At 31.4% G+C, this 17,783-nt stretch overlaps 1 protein-coding gene across 7 annotated transcripts in view; it reads left to right on the top strand.

Annotated features, from left to right (window-relative positions):
* LOC129953205 (synaptotagmin-7) overlaps window positions 1-17,783 on the top strand; it is a 45,305-nt gene that overhangs the window by 12,156 nt on the left and 15,366 nt on the right. The gene's annotated exons all lie outside the window — the stretch shown is intronic.

The following is a 17,783-nucleotide window of genomic DNA, read 5'->3' as shown; positions in this document are numbered from 1 at the left end:
ACTTCGATCATGGTGTTATAAAAATTGGTTCTTTGTTCTTCATTCATTAGCAATAATCGCTGCCATTTCTACAGTATTCTATTGTAGTTCACGATTTTATTTAGTGTCTTTTAAATAAGATAAAATTCGAGTTGGTGAATGCATACCAAAATGACTGAGTGGTAAGTTAGCAATGATAATGCAAAGCTTCATTATCATTGTACATAGCGTCACTGAATAACATTGTAAGACCGTTGCACCGTGTACGATGTTGATGCAATTTAACCATAGCTCTTACGAATATAAAAATAGATAAAAACCTATTCTCTGGTTAAGCCGTTTCGGAGGAGTATGGCAACTAACACTGGGAAGATTCGATTTTTTTATTTTTGAACAGCAAATTTTGCGAGGTTTTGACAAATCTTCCAAGATAAATTGTTGTCAAGAAAAGAGCTTTCTTAAAATAGCCGTCTCCATCTCTGAAAATACTCGCAAACATGAGTGGTTGAGAGTTGTAAGTCCTATGCCCTTGTTCTTTACGCCCTGCTGCGCCACCTATTTTTTTATTCTGTAAGATAAAACATTTTGTGGTCAATATCTTAAATTGTTCTCAAGATACTAGAGTCGAAAAATTTGGTACCAGTTTATAGTTGTTTTTGTAAACTCAAGAGTTTTTGTAAAAAAAGTTGTAAATTATATTTGTCTACGAAATTAACTTAAAGTTAGCAAAAATGTTTTTAAGTTTTATTTAAATGTCTGTTTTGTTCGGGAGGTATTTAAGCCGAAAACTAATTCATAGTAGCATTTTTTGAAAGTTTATATTTCTTATGAAAATAACGCCGGTTGTTTTTCTCTAAGAAAATTTCCTTCAGTTAACAACAATATTTTGAATGGAATGAAATATTTTTTCCAGAATTACAATAATTTATTCTTGCAAGATTAGAGCCGAAAATCAGGCTTTATCAAATGTGTGTATTTTTTATTTCTGATAAGAAAACTGTCAATTTGATTCTTATTTTTTATTTTACCAAATGCTAAAAATAATGTTTTTTTTTTATAAGATAACATTTTTTTGAAGCCAACACTTTTGATTGTTGAAAATGCAAAGGCATTCAAGTCGAAAGGCTATTTTATCCAGTTTTTGGTAGAATTTTTTGTAGATTTTTAGTTTTTGTGAAAAAACTATGACTTAGATTTTTCTTTAAATTTTATGAGATGCCAAAAATGTTGTTCTTTGATGCATACAATTATTTTGGAGCTAATTTTAATTATTTATTTACACAAGTTTTTTTATAAACAAACAAACTGAACAATGGAATATTTTTCGAACAGGAATTGATATCACTTCCAAATTAATTTTATATAACGAAGTGTAACGTATTATTTATCTGCCAAATTTTTTTAGAAACATTTTTTTTTTTTTTGATGAGAAATAAAGGCAATAGCGCAAAATTTTAAACGAAGTAACAAGGTGTTAAATCCACTTTAAAAATTTACGGGGCTAAATAGTGGATTTAGCTAATTTAAATGATTTTTACATCTCACTTTCTTAATAACAATAATATAACTATTTTTAAATTTGAAATCACGGAATAGCTACTTTACCTTTACCGATTTGCTAAATCCATGTGACATCTGTATGGATGAAATGGACCAGTCAAAAGTTGTGAATTCCACTTAATAGGTCCGTTTAAGCGTAGTTGCTTTGCTTATTTTCAAGACTTGCCACTTTAAACATATTATGATGCTCGTTTTTTTATTAAAAGGCAATTAGCAATTTATTAGTTAACTAAGGTTTAACATTTTGGACTTCCTTAATAAATTGATAAATATATAGGAAATTGCTTACCTAATGACTGAAACTTCTAAAAATTGATTTTTGACACTGTACATCTCGGTAGTAAGTAATTTTACTGCTTTTCATAAAAAATATTGTTGTCGATAACAGGTAATGGTTTTTCATAAAATCCCATATATGCAATGTGTTTGTACAAAAATAAAAACATTACAAAAATATCACTTAAATTTGTTAAGAAATGATTTTCGACTCAAATATCTCTAAAGCAAATAAAAATATTAACTTTAAAATAATTTGTTTGGCACAAAATATTGTTTTTGACACTTTTTTAGTTTTTAATAAAAACTCGAGATACATTTTTTTTACAAAAAATAAAAACGAAAACCTGGAGAAACTACCTAAAACTGGTAAAAATGGATATACGACTCAAGTATCTTGAGCACAAAGAAATTATTGACTTCAAACTTCTTCTCATGCAAAATAATTGTATTATTATTTTTTAATATATTGATTAAAGTCCTCAAAAACATCTCTATAGAAAACAGCTTAAGCTTAAATGTTTGATTGTATATCTGCTCTTTCAATTTCTCTTGCCAATATAATTGACTTGTTTGAAAAAATATCATTTTTTCGAGTAAGTTAGTAATAACCCTACACTGAAGCTTAGTGTACTCAGTTTTTAGATCCTTCAAACGTTTTTTAAAATGAGAAAATGCCGAATGTAATATTTTTCAACTCATAGAATTTTTTCAGTGTCAAGTATCTACCAATTAATTGTCTTTGATGGCAGCAATGTTTATTATATGCATTCTTCAAGAAATAACTATTGTATTGTTGGACGAATACTAAAAACTATTGTAAACTGGACTTCGTTTTAATCTATCAAAATGTTGATAAGTTAATAATCAGGATTCATGCTTTTAGAGACAATAATTTTTGTAAATACCTGTAAAATTTAGTTGTCATATGAAAATCTCGTATGATACTTTGTTGAAATTTTGAAGTATAGGCAAGAAGAAAATAAATAAAAGTTTTTACTTAATTGTCAGAACCGTCTGTTCAAAATCAAGACTTACGACATACCACTTTACGAGCCCCAATCAAAACGAGGAATAGAAGTCTGCGACAATTGTGCTCAAATAAGGGCCTGGTAAACCTGATGGACTTTAGTATATGGCATGAAATCCTCCCTGGTGAGTGAGTGACATTCAGCGCTGTAAATTGAAACACTTCCAACTCTCAGTCCGAAGCCGGATGGTGTATAGATTTTTTGTATGAGTTTCCTGCTGTTACTTTTTCCTACTGTGGGCCTTAATGCGCTCCTTCAGAGATAGAATTTCTGTATGCTGGTGGTGGTGATGGTTTTTACTGCGCCTGGTCTGGCCCTGTTTCTATGAGATGGACGAGGATGATAATAATTTTATTTTAGCACGGTGGGGAGAGGGTGGAAACTAAATCCCTGGTAATTCATCACCACCCCAAACTCATTGCTGCTTACATTATTGTTTTTGTATTTTTCTATTGTACCGCCGATAGATGGCGACTGCAAAACCTAACACAACCAACGCAACTTCGAAATCACATTTCGCTACGATATATATTATAGTGTACACATGTATACAATTTTTTCTCTCACACAACTTTACAATTTCTCGTGACTTGATTTGACGTTTTTGTGTTTATTTTTGTGCCCAGCATATCAAAGCAACAGCTTTTATGTTGTGGATACTCAATACTCTTTGCTCCTTCTTCCTTAATCCATTAAAATACACATCCCTTAACGAAAGCTATACCATTCATATGTTTGTAAGTGTGTGTAATCTAAATTTAATATAGATCTATAACATTTCTCCTTGATGCCTTGATATTGTGTAGCTTTGGAAAAACCTTATCCAGGCATCGGCAGCAGCAACAGTTAGTCTCGCGTGTTGGAGCCAGTGTTGTTGACTTTTCATCACACTTTTTTTTTACATGAAATAAAAAAAGTTTCAAAAAATTATTAAAAATTATAAACGTATTTATTTAAACTAACATTGCCTCCTTTGTATTTTGTAATGTTTTAATATTCGTTAAGAGGATATCTTCAAAACAGCATCATATATTAAACCATTTTACAATTCTTGTGTTTGTTTAATTTTGTATCAAGTGATTCAAATAGCTTTAATAGAGTATATACATATTAAAAAAAAATAACTCTAAAATTAAAAATATTTAATTGCAAAAATACCTTTGTATTTTCAAGATTTTTTTTTAGTCAAAAGTGTTAAAACGCGAGTTTTGTTTTTGCGTGAAAATAATATTACAAAAGCGCAAGTTCACGTACTTATATTCCATGCCATCTGCAAGAACTTACATACCTATCTGTTATTACAAACAATGTTTTATATAATGAAAAATAAGAAAAAGATATTCAGGTGACCGTTGACAAGACAGAAACAAAAATCATGGGTACATACTCTTAGTTGGTTTTTTTATGCTGAGCTCGGTGAACACAATGCGTACACTATACACAATACATAACAAAACATCACACATGAAAATAATTTCAAAAAATGTAAATCATGACTTGTTTATGTCCGATTTTCCACTGTAAAGAAGGGGGTTTTTCGCTCGTATGTGATATACCGGCAAAATAAAAGCTTCTTGTACCTGAAACTAGTTCGCAAGTGTAATTATCAGGTCCGATTAAGGATTCTTGTATACTATACTCATGGAGAATTCAAAGTGATTTAACTAGAGTTTAATCACATTAACAAGTTTCGTTAAAATTTGAATTCTACCTATACAGGGTGATTGGTGTAAGTCCACCAAAAAGATTAAGTTAAGGCATCAAAACATCGTATAGAAGGGGCATATTCCCTCTAGTTCAAGCCAAAGGGGCAATTTAAAAAAAATGCGTTAAAACAGAGCAATTAAAACAATAAAAAAAGTCGCTGGCTGTCTTGCTTGAGACTTTAACTTTAATTGATTTATAACAATTTGTGTCAGATAAATAATTTGAATTTAATACCTTTCTATGTTTTCCTAATACTTGAGTCGAAAACCATTTCTTATTAGTTTTGTAGGTTTACATGTTTTTTTTTTTTAAGTTGTCGGTTGATTTTTTCTAAAAAAAGTAACATAAAATTTCCACTAATGTTTTGCATATGGTGTAATAGTTTGATTTCAAAATCTAGTTTTGTTTGAGATTTTTAGTTGAAAATCAATTTTTTCTAGTTTTAATTGGATTTTTTGTTTTTATTTTTTATGAAATCAAATACAGACTGGATACTTCTAAAAAAAATTTCACAGAATTTAATCATTTTCATGAGATATGAAGAATAGAATATCAATTTTTACCAATTTTGCGTACTAATTTTTGTAGATTTTAATTTGACTGAATGTCAGAAACAATATTTTATATTAGATGCAAGTTTGAAACCAATATTTTTAATTTTTGAAAAGATATTTGAGTCTAAAATCAATTTTTAATAAGTTTCAGTAATATTTTTTTAAGATTCATTTTTTGTAAAAAAGTGTCAATTTGATTTTTCTCAAAATTTTCAAGGCTTTATTTTTGTATTCAAACAATTATGTTGAAGATAAAAACCTTTTTTTTTGTAAAATATTAGCATTTTTTGTATTTATAAATCGTTAATTGAATTGTTTTCAAAATTATATACAATTTCTTTCAAGTCGCTAGCGTTATTGGTTCGTCAGATATTTTGGGGGCTTTATTTTTAGAGCCTTTTCTGTATTATTATCTGTGTATAAACAAATGTATACAAATGGTTTTTGGGATATGGAACGAACCATTCTGAAAAGCCTTAAACCTATTCTTTAATTTTATTTCCAAATAAAGTAGTTTGAATTGAACTTGAAATATAAAACAAGCAAACAATTTTCTAAACTTTTAATTTTCTGGGCATACCACACAGTCTTAATCAAATAACAAATGAATATTTTTTAGTCAGGCAACTGGTAAATTTATTAATTGTTAAATAATGGAATAAAGTTTTTTTTTTACTGTCCTAAAATTTAAGATGCTTCTTAGCATTCGGTTTTACTTTTTTGTATGTAAAATAGTTATGAACGTAAAATTTTGAAAATCAAGATTATACTTAAGCACATATAATTTTGAAAAAAAAAATTATTATTTTTTTACAAGCTTATGCATAATTTTGTAAAGAAGTGAATAGCACTATTTTTTTATTTTAAAACAGAATAAAAGAATGGGTTTTTGTATTTATCATGACTTGGAAGGTTATATCATAAGATTTCCTTTTACTGTTTTATTTAGAAAAATACTCATCCCACCTACACGGAAGGAAAAAGACATCCCCTCCCATAGGTCTCACGTGTCTTTCAAAATAAAATCAAATTACGGTAAAGCTATCTTCATGTTATTGTTATTTGCCCATGAATTATTTTGTTTTATTTGTAGATATGCATAAAAGGATTCCTTTATCAAATTTGTACAAAATAATGGATTGAAGAGTTTTTTTTTAAATAATGTTAATGTTTGTGTGTAAAGAATGTAGTTGACAAATTAAGCTCCTAAAGTTATCTGAACCTGCTCATTGCAATACAGTACTTACTGCAGAATGAGATTTTAAGATAAATTAGATCAAATTATTAAAAACAAATATTATTATCATTATTGGAAGCTCCTTTTACCAAATTAAATTTAGTCAACAAAATAAAATATTGATATACTTACTGCCAATTTTTTGACAAATTTCTAGCCTTGAGAATCTGTCCTGTATCAGACCCTATACCAGTCCAAAAGGAAGAATGCCCTGGGTGGGATGAAGCCACCCAAACTTGAACGTTCAAAGCATTCTTCGGTGGTTTGAATAGAACGTCCCGAATATTGAATTGTTGGTTCTATCAGGAATTTGTCAATTATATTAATTGAAGCCCGTTATATAGGAACTCCTGTGAATAATAGTAAGCGTAAAAAGATTTGGGCGTTCGGTTCAATCCGGTCTCTTTCACCTGAGATGGGACAACGTTCAACAACACAGGACAACCGTAAACAATCATCGATCTTATGAGGGCCATGTAGTAAATTACATTCACTATTGGTTTATTTCAAAAATTCCCTCGGGCCCGGGGCAGTGATTTATTTGTAGAAGTTACATTGCCGCTTTTGAAAATAAACTTTCTACCGCTAAGGATATCATAAAGCATACATCACAATGGTTTGCTTATTCTAAGCCTGCTCACTTAATAAGTAGAGATTCGTTCTTTGGCCGTACTACTCGAATGTGGAATGTTTAAAACAAATGCGACTTTGTTTTTTTTAAATATTATTATTTTAATTATTATTATTATTATTTTTAAGTATATGTAGGTTGAAAATTGCACTATTTTTTGGATACGTTGATCGAAATTTGAAATCATAAATGATTTCTAACCATGAAAAATGTATGAACCAATATCCTGAAATACATTTTTCTATCTCGAACTTATGGACAAGGCTTATTACCACTTTGGAGGTTGAGATTAGAAACAAAGACTAAGGAAATGACTGGGTAAATATAGGCTAGTCTGATATTAAATCACAAAACACTCTATATGAAGGTCTAAATACTCGCTAGCCATCTTGGGTTGCCCACAAGCAAAAGAGAACGCCTTATTCATTAGTTTGCGCGCAAAACTTATAAGTTACTCTTGTGTGCATATGCGTAAAAACAAGCCAAATTGGTTGAAATTTACATATTTTCATCGACATTCCAAGTACAAAAATGTAAAAAAATGTGTTTTGCAAGGTGATAATGTACAAAGGATTTTCTAATATATAAAATTTTCCTGTCACAGTGTTAGTTGCCACACTCCACCGAAACGGCTTAACCAATTTCCATGAAATTTTGCATATACATTTGGTAGATCTGAGTATAGGTTCTTATCAATTTTGTATATTTCTTAGTGCTATGGTTTACTTACATCAACATGGTACACAGTGCAAGTATTCAGTGACGCTATGTGCAATGATAATGAAGCATTGATTGCTATTGAGGATTTTTACATTATCATTGCCAACTCAGTCATTTCGGTATGCATTCACCAAATCGAAATGCATCTAATTTAATAGACACTGAATTGAATCGTGAACTATAAAACAATACTGTCGCTCGCAAGGTCTCACTAATGAATGGAGAAAAAAGTACCATTTATGACCACACCATGCTCGCAGCTTCAGCAGGACAAGGTGGATTCTTTTTTCTTATGCACCAGGTGATACTGGCAAAACATTCCTTATTTCGCTAAATCTTGCTTAAATACGATCAGATAATGGTATCGCATTGGCTGTTGCATCTTTTGAGATTGCGGCAACTTTATGGATGGAGGCGGAACAGCTCATTCAGTATTTAAACTGCCACTTAATATTCAAAAAACCCAGGCGCAGTGTGCAATATGAAAAAAAAACAATCATCCATGTGATGAAACAGTGTAAAATTATCACCAGGGATGAATGCACTATGAACAGGACATTGAAAGATATAAAAAACAACGGCAGACTATTTGGCGGCACTCTGTTAATCCTTTCACGTGACTTCAGACAAACACGCTGACGAGGTCAACGCGTGCCTAAAATTATCGCCACTATAGCAGCAAAAAATGTGGATGTCAACGAATTAAATCTCAAGATGCAACATAATTAATCTTTAATTAAGATTGGCATTGGCAATGACTATCAATAAGTCGCAAGGCCAAGTGACACCTGCCTGCGGCTTATATTTGAGCATTTCATGTTTTTTTACATGGACAACTATACGTGCCGTGCTTTCGAGTGAACCATCCACTTTACACTAGACTTTATTTCTAGCAAAATATTCTTTAAAAATTATTTATATGACAAAACAACGTGTGTCGGGTCAGCTTGTATCTTTATACAGTGTTTTTTTTTTTTTATTAAACGGAGGGCATGCGCCTTCTTCGAATTGTTGTTTGTTGTTTCATTTCGTCCGCTGTTCCAAGCGCAAAGTGAATCCGATTTAAAACTTCTCTTTATTTTTTCATTTCCGTGCTAGTTGGCCTGTGCTCGTTTCTTTTGAAATTTATTCTGTGCTTATCTACCCTTATAGTAGTTTCGAACAACGAAATAATGGCAAGCAGAATACCAAAAAAATAGAATAAGTTAAAAGAGAAACGTCAAATAGTTAATCTTTTAAACATCTCATGCTTACGATTTTTTTCTCTTGCAAAGTCGAGTGTTTAAGATACACCATGCAATAGTAGACTAAGCTTATAAAAAAATAAAGAACGCTACATAAATATAATAAATTAGGTGGCGCAACGTTTTTTAGAGAACTATGGCCTAGTGACTTAAGGCTCAATCATTCTTATGTGCCAATAGTTTCAAGGATAGAATCTACAGAATCTAAACCGCTTATTTAAGAAAGGACTTTTCATGACAAGAATTAGTCTTCGAGAGTTTTTCAAATATTATGGATTATTTTTAACTTGTCTATGATCTGTCAAATTTGACGTTTTCAAGGACCGGCATGATGTTTTTATCTGGCAAAAAGTTGTTTGTGAACGGCAAAAAGTGGTTCTGCTTTTTTGCCACCCATCTCGCCGTGTAATACCGGACAGATATTATTGATACGCTTTACGTGAACACCTTCCGTTTAGGACTCATTTCACAGTGGGCCTACCCACAATATCGGAATCAAGAATAGTGTTGGTCAACACCCCAGGATAGTACAAGTACTATCCCAGTACAATTGTATAGTCATGTGTCAGGCATGAACTACACTCCTTCCTGAGGAGCGAGGCCTATCTAACGCCTCTTGCATACTAAGGGACTTAGGTGGTAAACAGTACCCTTAGAATGCCATTCGTTCCGCATATGGCAACCACAGCTAGCACGATACTCCCACTAGGGGGCCTACCTCTCAGACAGGTGGTATCAGGTTGCCGAGTGTATATGAAACTCTAGAAACAACAAGAACCAGGGCTGCTGTCTTCCGTGGTACCAGAATATAGCTTCCAGTGGAGCTCCGCAACCGCGAAGGTTACTTCCAGATGGGCTCCTTACTGCGCAAGGCCTGGGAGCCTTCATATTGCTCTGCGCGACCACCAGTTGAATACTGGCAGTAATCATAGCAACACCAATACATGGAAATGACACCATGATATCCAATTATCATCATGTCTAATAACGCCTATACTAGAGAGACTTCTAATATCTCATAATAAGTGCGGACAGTCTACCACAGGAATACTCCGCTGTTGTCGAAAGTGTCCTCCTATGCAAAATTGCATTTATGGACCCGTGTCCTGTGAGTAAATAGCCCATGAAGAGCGAGAAACCAAAGTCCCTAACCCTAACTAACCCCAATACCGGACAATGCTTATTAATGCACCTTTTTGTTCGCGATTTTCAGTGGAGGTCTCATGAATGAAATTTATAAATTATAAAAAAAGAATGTAAGCCGGACAAGACTTTAAGCCCCATTCTCCCACTTTACCCTATAAGTTCGGCCTCATTGGGCCATAGCCCTACGAACCGAAGGAGCTCTGCTCCACCTTGTGCAATGATTTCCCTATTTTACAGGAGTCGCCTATCCACAGTTCTTCGTCTGATGAGCTAGATTAACGGAACTACCAATCTATCCTGTATCAGACCGCATCTATCTGAGAAGAGGAATGCTTCTGGTGGAATGATGCGTGCACTCTCAAAATACTCGTCGCTCGGATAAAACGCCTCGAAAATTAAATTGTTGTTTGAACACATAGCTATTGCATGTGACCTTGCCCGAGTTTCATCACTTAATTGTCGATTCTATTGATTCGATAAATGATTTTTGTAAAAATAATTTGTTTCCCACAGTGTTCAAGTTTTATGGAGAAAGGCATTTTTGTAATCTATTTGTCAATGGATCTCTGACTTAAGTCTTACGGAGTTGAAATTTAAAATATCATCCCACTAAAAATCATTTTTTTTTACATTCATCATCATCATTTTTTCTTCGTTTTCAGATGTATTCAGAATCAAAACTTTAATCGGTTTATGTTTAGGTCTTACGTTTAGGCCCCGTTCAAAGAGTAGCATATCTCCATTATTCGTAGAAAAGGACCCTCTTTCAAAGACACTCCATATAAAGACCTTTTGTACGTTTGACCCTCCAACACCCATTTCTTACATTATGGTATTTGTAATTTTGACATTAGGTCCATGAATAATGTAAAATCCAACAGCAATTTGATGCGGTGTATTTACTTGTTTTGACAGATGTAGTTTTTTTTTTATTAAATTGCTGTGGTGAGGATATAAGATTTGATGTTATGTGGGATTTTTTCTTAATTCAAGTGATATCACACCTTTATGTATGTCTTATAGTACTTTATCGTTTTTAAATTAAAAACAAATTATTAGAACATTCGAAAGTTTAATTTTACCTGGGTCAGAACTCTTTATATTTCAATTAATCAATTTCAATCAGTAAGACCTCTGAACATTGAGATACAAAAGATTAACACAACAATGCAATAGCTAATGTCGTTGTATACTATATATATATAATATTTTTTTTTTTAGAAAAATCCAATAAAAGAAATGCTACTTAAATTGGTAAAAAGATGTGGACAAAAAACAGATAAAAAATGTTGTTGCTGATGTTTATTTAATTTCTTAGAAAGATTATATATTTGTAAGAAATGGTTTTCGGCTCAAGTACTATTAGATCAAATAAAGATGCTGACTTCAAATGTTCTTATCTCTCACAAATTATTTTGTTATTAATATTTTGTTAAACTTTAAGAAAACACTTATCAGTGTTGTTTGCATTCTAGTCTCTTTTTTTTATTAAATATTTCTATAGTGTAACCCCAGAGACGCATGGAGAGTCAGAAAGATTTTGTTTTTGGTAGTAAAATTTTATTTGGAAAACCTACCCTGTCCACCAAATGTTAAATTTATTTACTCCGTTATCGTGTTTCTTAGTAGCATAGAAGCGTGAAGAACGGAGAGTCAATAAAACTAATGTCTCGTTTAATTGGAGATATTCAATAACCAGGAGCTTCACACTTCCTATTTGCTGTTTTTAAAGTAATTTTTTACTTGCGACATATAGGAACTATGTGGCAAATTCATTCATTGCATTCGTAAAAAAATTAGAGCTCGAGATTTAAAGCACACATGACTTTACGTTGTGGAACGCCGATTTCGTGCATCACTCTGTCCTCGCCCCTACAACCTCCAATTTAAATTTGAATTTTAATTTTTGAATATTAAACTTTAAAAAAAATATTCATTCGTTTGAATTCAATGTCTTTCTTTGTTCTCCTTATATTTGAGTCAAAAACCATTTCTATTTTGTTTCTATTCTTGTTAAAAAAGTAAATTAAAAATTTATTTCAAAATCTATTTTTGCTAACAAAATGTTTAGCCGAAGACCAATTTTTACCAATTTTAGTAGTATTTCTTGAAAAATTATATTTTGTATGTAAAAAAATACACATGGGAACATTTGACACAGAATAAAACCGTTTTGAAGTCAATACCTTCATTTTTGCACAAGATATCGAGAATGCAACAACTTTTGAGTATTATTCTCTGTAGATTTTATTTTTTATGAAAAAACTGAGAGTTGGAATCTTATACGAAATTCACTAAATGTCGAAAACAATATTTTATATAAGATGTTATTAATTTGAAGCCAGTATTTTATATTTTTAAAAAGACATTTGAATCGAAAATCTATTTATATCAAGTTTTAGTAATGTTTTTCATAAGTTTTTAATTTTTATAAGAAAAACTGTGAACTCCCAAAATTCATCTGAATGTTTAAAACTATATTTCTTATAACATGAAATTAGTTTGAAGCCAATCATCAAACTGTAGATTCGATTTTTTTCAAAATATTACCAGATGTCTAAAACGTTACTCTTTGTTGCATACAATAATTTTGGAAATAAAATCGTTTTTAGTTCGTAAAATATGTGAGGTGACAGTTATTTTTTTAAATTTGTTTTTGATCTATAAATTAACCGTTTGTTAATTTTATTTTTTTGGCATCAAATTACAGTTTATAATTGAATGAATTTGCTAGCTTGATATTTTGTATGGTATAATTTACACTATAAAACCTTGAAACGTCCTATGGGACATTAAAAAAAACCCTCTAGAGATGAAATTAAGTGTATTCTAAATGGCGATAGTAGGTTATAAGGTTCTTAGATCAGTATCAAGCTTCAGGTTTTTAGTAGTAAACCAGATTTTCCTCCTGTTCTTTAGGTGGCGGTATCGACATCAATACGTCTCCCCGTGTCCTCAACCGGTGTCTATATTAGCCATTGAGAATTTTCTGACGGAAAGAGCGATTCTAACATTTTAGGTGTTTTTTTCTCAGATGTTGTAGCTACTCTAGGTTTCTGAGCATCTTGCTTTTAGAGAGGAGTGATTTGATTATTTTCCCCTTAATCTCAACTCGGTTTTTGTCGACTACATTTTTAAATACGTCTTGTAGGGGTTTTCCCATAGTAAAAACATTAAGTACAATTTGTTGGATGTATCACTCAGGCAAAGCTGAAAACGGTTTTGTTTTAAATGTTGGTGGTATTTGGTTTGCATAATCGCCTATAACCGATCGGTTATCAAAAAGGAGGTATTAAATATTGTAAAGTTGTATTTTAATAATTCGTTTCCGCAATTAAAAATAAATAAGTCTTAAAATATATTCTTCCAAAAGCTTTTATTGGATTTTCCAATAGGGACTTGATAACATCGAATTTAATTTGTGTACGCACCTTTTTTCTAGGATTTCTCGAAAATGGGTCGTTATATTTTTACGGAATTAAAATGTAAAACGTATATTAATAAATAATAAGCATTAAATAACTCCATACGAAAAACATTTCTAAACTAAAACTAAACAATTTTATATATAAAATACTAGCTGACCCGACAAACGTTGCTTTGTCATATAAAAATGTCTTAAGAATATTTTGCTAGAAATAAATAACTTATTTTAAGTGTGTAAGGATGTGATATATAAGAGAGAGAGGTACAGAGCACTGTGAATGGTGACAAAATATTAAAATAACAAATCACCAAACAAATTTTTTAAATTTATTAAAATTATATACATATCGCTTTATATTATATAATATCAATCCCTTTGCTACAGAGTGAACAATATTTTTTGTGATCCCATCTCTCGCCAATACAAACTTACTGGATGGTTTGCCCAATTGATAGCACGCCACGTTTAATTGTCCGTGTCAAAAACATAAAGTGCTCAAATCTAAGCCGCAGACAGGCATCGTTTGGCCTTGAGACTTATTGATAGTCATTGCAAATGCCAATCTTATTGAAAATTGAAGGCGTTTGAATTAAATTGGCACATCTGTGGGTTATAGGGATTCGCGGTAATAATATTTTTTCCCCTCGGAATTTGTGATTTAGAATTATGGCTCCGATAACATTTTTCATTCATTTTGTAATTACTAATCGCTTGCCGTTGCACAACCGTGGTGGGGTTACGAAGCAAAATTACCGGAGATCCAACCTTCAGTTGTAAATTATGCGGTGGCATACCTGGTAAGTCCAATGAGTTCAAAAACTCAGTTGGATAAGAATAGTTTACAGCTTTGGTAGTATCACAAACTGTATCAATAGATTTGTATGACACCAAGTCCCCTGGTAACAAATGTTGTATCTTGAGATCCAAATTTTGTGTTGCTGAAATTGCTCTTTCTGCCAGCCACTCCTGATTTGTGTATTGTTTGTGTACATTGGGAAATACCTGGTCAATGAGAGCATCTTGTTAATCAATAATCGTGAAGAAATCGACTGGTAATTTTATGCATCCAGTTTCATCTGTATTAGCTTTTCCGACGCCTATAGCTAACAGTTGTTTTGAGACTGTTTCAGCGGATGAATCTTGAAGCATTTGAGCACGCATATTTATTTTCAGTAGTACCTTTTCAACATTACGCCACAGTGGTGATGATTTGAGTACGCGTTAATCTCATCGCGATTCAATTCAGTGTCTAATAAATCAGATGCATTTTGATTTCGTGAATGCACACCGAAATGACTGAGTGGTGAGTTGGCAATGATAACGCATAGATCCTCAATAGCAATCAATGCTTCATAGTATTGAGTGACTTTATGTACAGTCACTGAATAGTATGGTAAGATCGTTGCACTGTGTATGATGTTGATGCAATTCAACCATAGCACTTAGAAATATAAGAAATAGATAAAAAACTATTCTCAGACCTACCGAATGTGCATATGCAAAATTTCATGGAAATTGGTTAAGCCGTTTCGGAGGAGTATGGCAACTAACACTGTTACGGGAGAATTTAATTCATTAGATTAATTTAAAAAATGCTCTAACGATTTTAAAATTAAGGTTTTTTTTAATTTTGAAATACAGACAATATTTTTAAACAGACTCTTTGGATACATGAGCAAGATTGTGCGAACCAGTCGGGCATTTTATTATGTTTAAATTTATGTAAGAATCGAGAATTGTGATCAGTTTCCCCATCGTCATAGTTAGCAGATCATATTGGAATGTGGGCTTATGAAATATTGCGAACACAATTTCGATGTTACTTAGTGCTTTTGGTTTTTATTTCAGAGTCAATTTTTCATGTTAAGTACCATGAAAACATCATTACAAGAAGGTACCAATGTGATTAAAAGCTCTTATCATTTTTACTATTCTTATATCATTTTTACAATTCGTTTTAAGGTAGTTTCAGGCCTTTTGTATTTTTTTTTTACATTCACTTCTTTTTTTTTCTGTTTTTGTTTCGGTATAAAATAAGACACCCAAACTAAGATAAGAGGTACTTCCTAAGCTGTTTTTTGATTGATAAGGTTTTCGTGCTGTTATCATCAGAACTTTTTGTTACTAGAAAATAATTAAAAACCATTTAAATTTCGATGGACTTTTATTTGACAGTACCTTGGGTCAACAATCCAATTTCAAAATTCATATCCAAAATTACAAAACAGATTTGATCTTCTTTTTTTTAGAATTAATGGAATTGAAACATATAAAGTTCGCAAAAATACTTAAAATCCCTGCCAAACGCTGAATATATAAACATTTTGTATGCATTTAAAGAATACAGAATTTATGTTAAGAACTGATATTAGTCCTTACTACACGACTCAATGTAACACTTAGTACAAAAAAGACAACATCAAATATTTTCGTACGAATGAATATTGATTTAAAAATATACACTTAAAAATAAGTTAAAGGAGAGAACGCGAAATGTGGGCTGCTATGGCAAGATCATTCGAAATGATTGTCGCGCTGTTTGAATATTATTCGGCGGCAAATGAAACCGATGTCGACACAACAAACAGGTATACACACTAAATCATAATTTTACTATTGTTGATTTTATATATAATACATAAATAATCTGCTCTTTGTTAGAAAGGAGTTAAGTAAAAAAACATCATATTCGAATCGTATCGTACCGTTTGATCCTAGTATTTTTTTATTATCCTTTGTTATCAGCATGAGTCTTTAGTGATAGTGAATCTTCCTTCGCATTTATAGTATTATAAGTAAGTACTACTGAAGATAAGAAGAGATGACTTATGTGTCCTTGCGTGCCATGAATATAATGCTAGAGTAAGCTTTAATCAGGGGGTGACGCTGAAAAATGTTGGTGCCGACAAAATTTAAATAACATAATGTGTATCTTAAACTAACATTTACATATTTCAAGGGCTAACGTGACACCTGTTCTTATTAAATTATTTAACAACACTGTTGACCACAAGATATGGTCTGAATATTCAATTTGGAGACGATTTTCTACATATTAAAGCGTTCCAAGATTCCACCAGATATCTAAATATTTCATATATAAAGTTAAAATACAATAGTTTAGAGGGGTTTTAATGCATTTCACGCAGGAATTTTCCAAAAACAATATATTCTGTTCTTTGTTGGTATTCCTTTAAATGCAGACACAGAAAATGGAAAAGTTCGTCAGAAAAATGTGATCTTTTTTATGGAAAAATAAAATAGAATCAGCTATAAAGACATTTCTGGCTTTTTTTACGTATTTTTTCAGAAACAATTTTCGGGAGTTAGTTATTATTATCGTTATATAGAAGCTAGAAGACAAATTCTAAAAAATTACAGTTTTGCGTGAGTCTTTCCAAATATTGCGATCAAAGTTAACTTCATTCAACAAAACTTGAATTACATGAATTCTCCAAAAATTAAATAAAAATAAGTTAAGGTAAAGAAATAAGTTGGGAAGAAACTTAAGTGTGACACTTACAAATTACACATTGCAAGTTCTCTTTTCACTTCAATTATCGGGAGATTCAAAGCTTTTATTTTAAATTAATGGATGTGTTTTTCAATTCGAGTAAGGCATCCCAAGCAAATTCACTTCAAAAAGTAGATTTCTTTAATTTTTTAAAATCTTAACAGTTTTTGTATTAAATAAAAAATAAATTTAAATTAATAAAAAATAGAATTAAAGATGAGTTTCTGGAATAAAAAGGCAACTTAAAAACAAATTGGTGATTTATTATTTAAGGTTACTTTTTAAGAACCTGAATAATTGCTCTATCTCTCAGAAAAGATACTATGAAAACAATATAAAGCTTTACTAAAGTTTTTCCAAATTCTAAACTGTATGAAAACAATTGACAGCATACCGCTTTTTGGTAGGCATGATTAAATTACTAACAAATCTCTATTCATACAACTTAACTGTACAATGGTTCATATGACCCTCTCTTGGGATCGTAAGTCAAAAGTTGATGAATTTGTGATGCGTGATTGGAAATGCGCTGGATTTGTTTTTGGTACAGCCCTCAGTTAAAGGTGGTATTTTTAGCAACAAAGTTTAAAGTGGTAAAATACGAATTTTATGTTTATATATAAAAAGTTAATAGTTAACAATATAAAGGGGTCTTATCCATTAACACAATAGGATAGATTTTGAATAGAAGGGAATTCCTACGAAAATTAGAAAAAAATAATCTCCCAGGCGGTGGGTCATGATCCCTACGAACAAG

The sequence above is a fragment of the Eupeodes corollae genome, chromosome X (assembly GCF_945859685.1).
Source record: "Eupeodes corollae chromosome X, idEupCoro1.1, whole genome shotgun sequence".
NCBI lineage: Eukaryota > Metazoa > Arthropoda > Insecta > Diptera > Syrphidae > Eupeodes > Eupeodes corollae.
The sequence above is the reverse complement of the archived record's forward strand: the minus strand, read 5'-3'. Positions and strand labels throughout refer to the sequence as shown.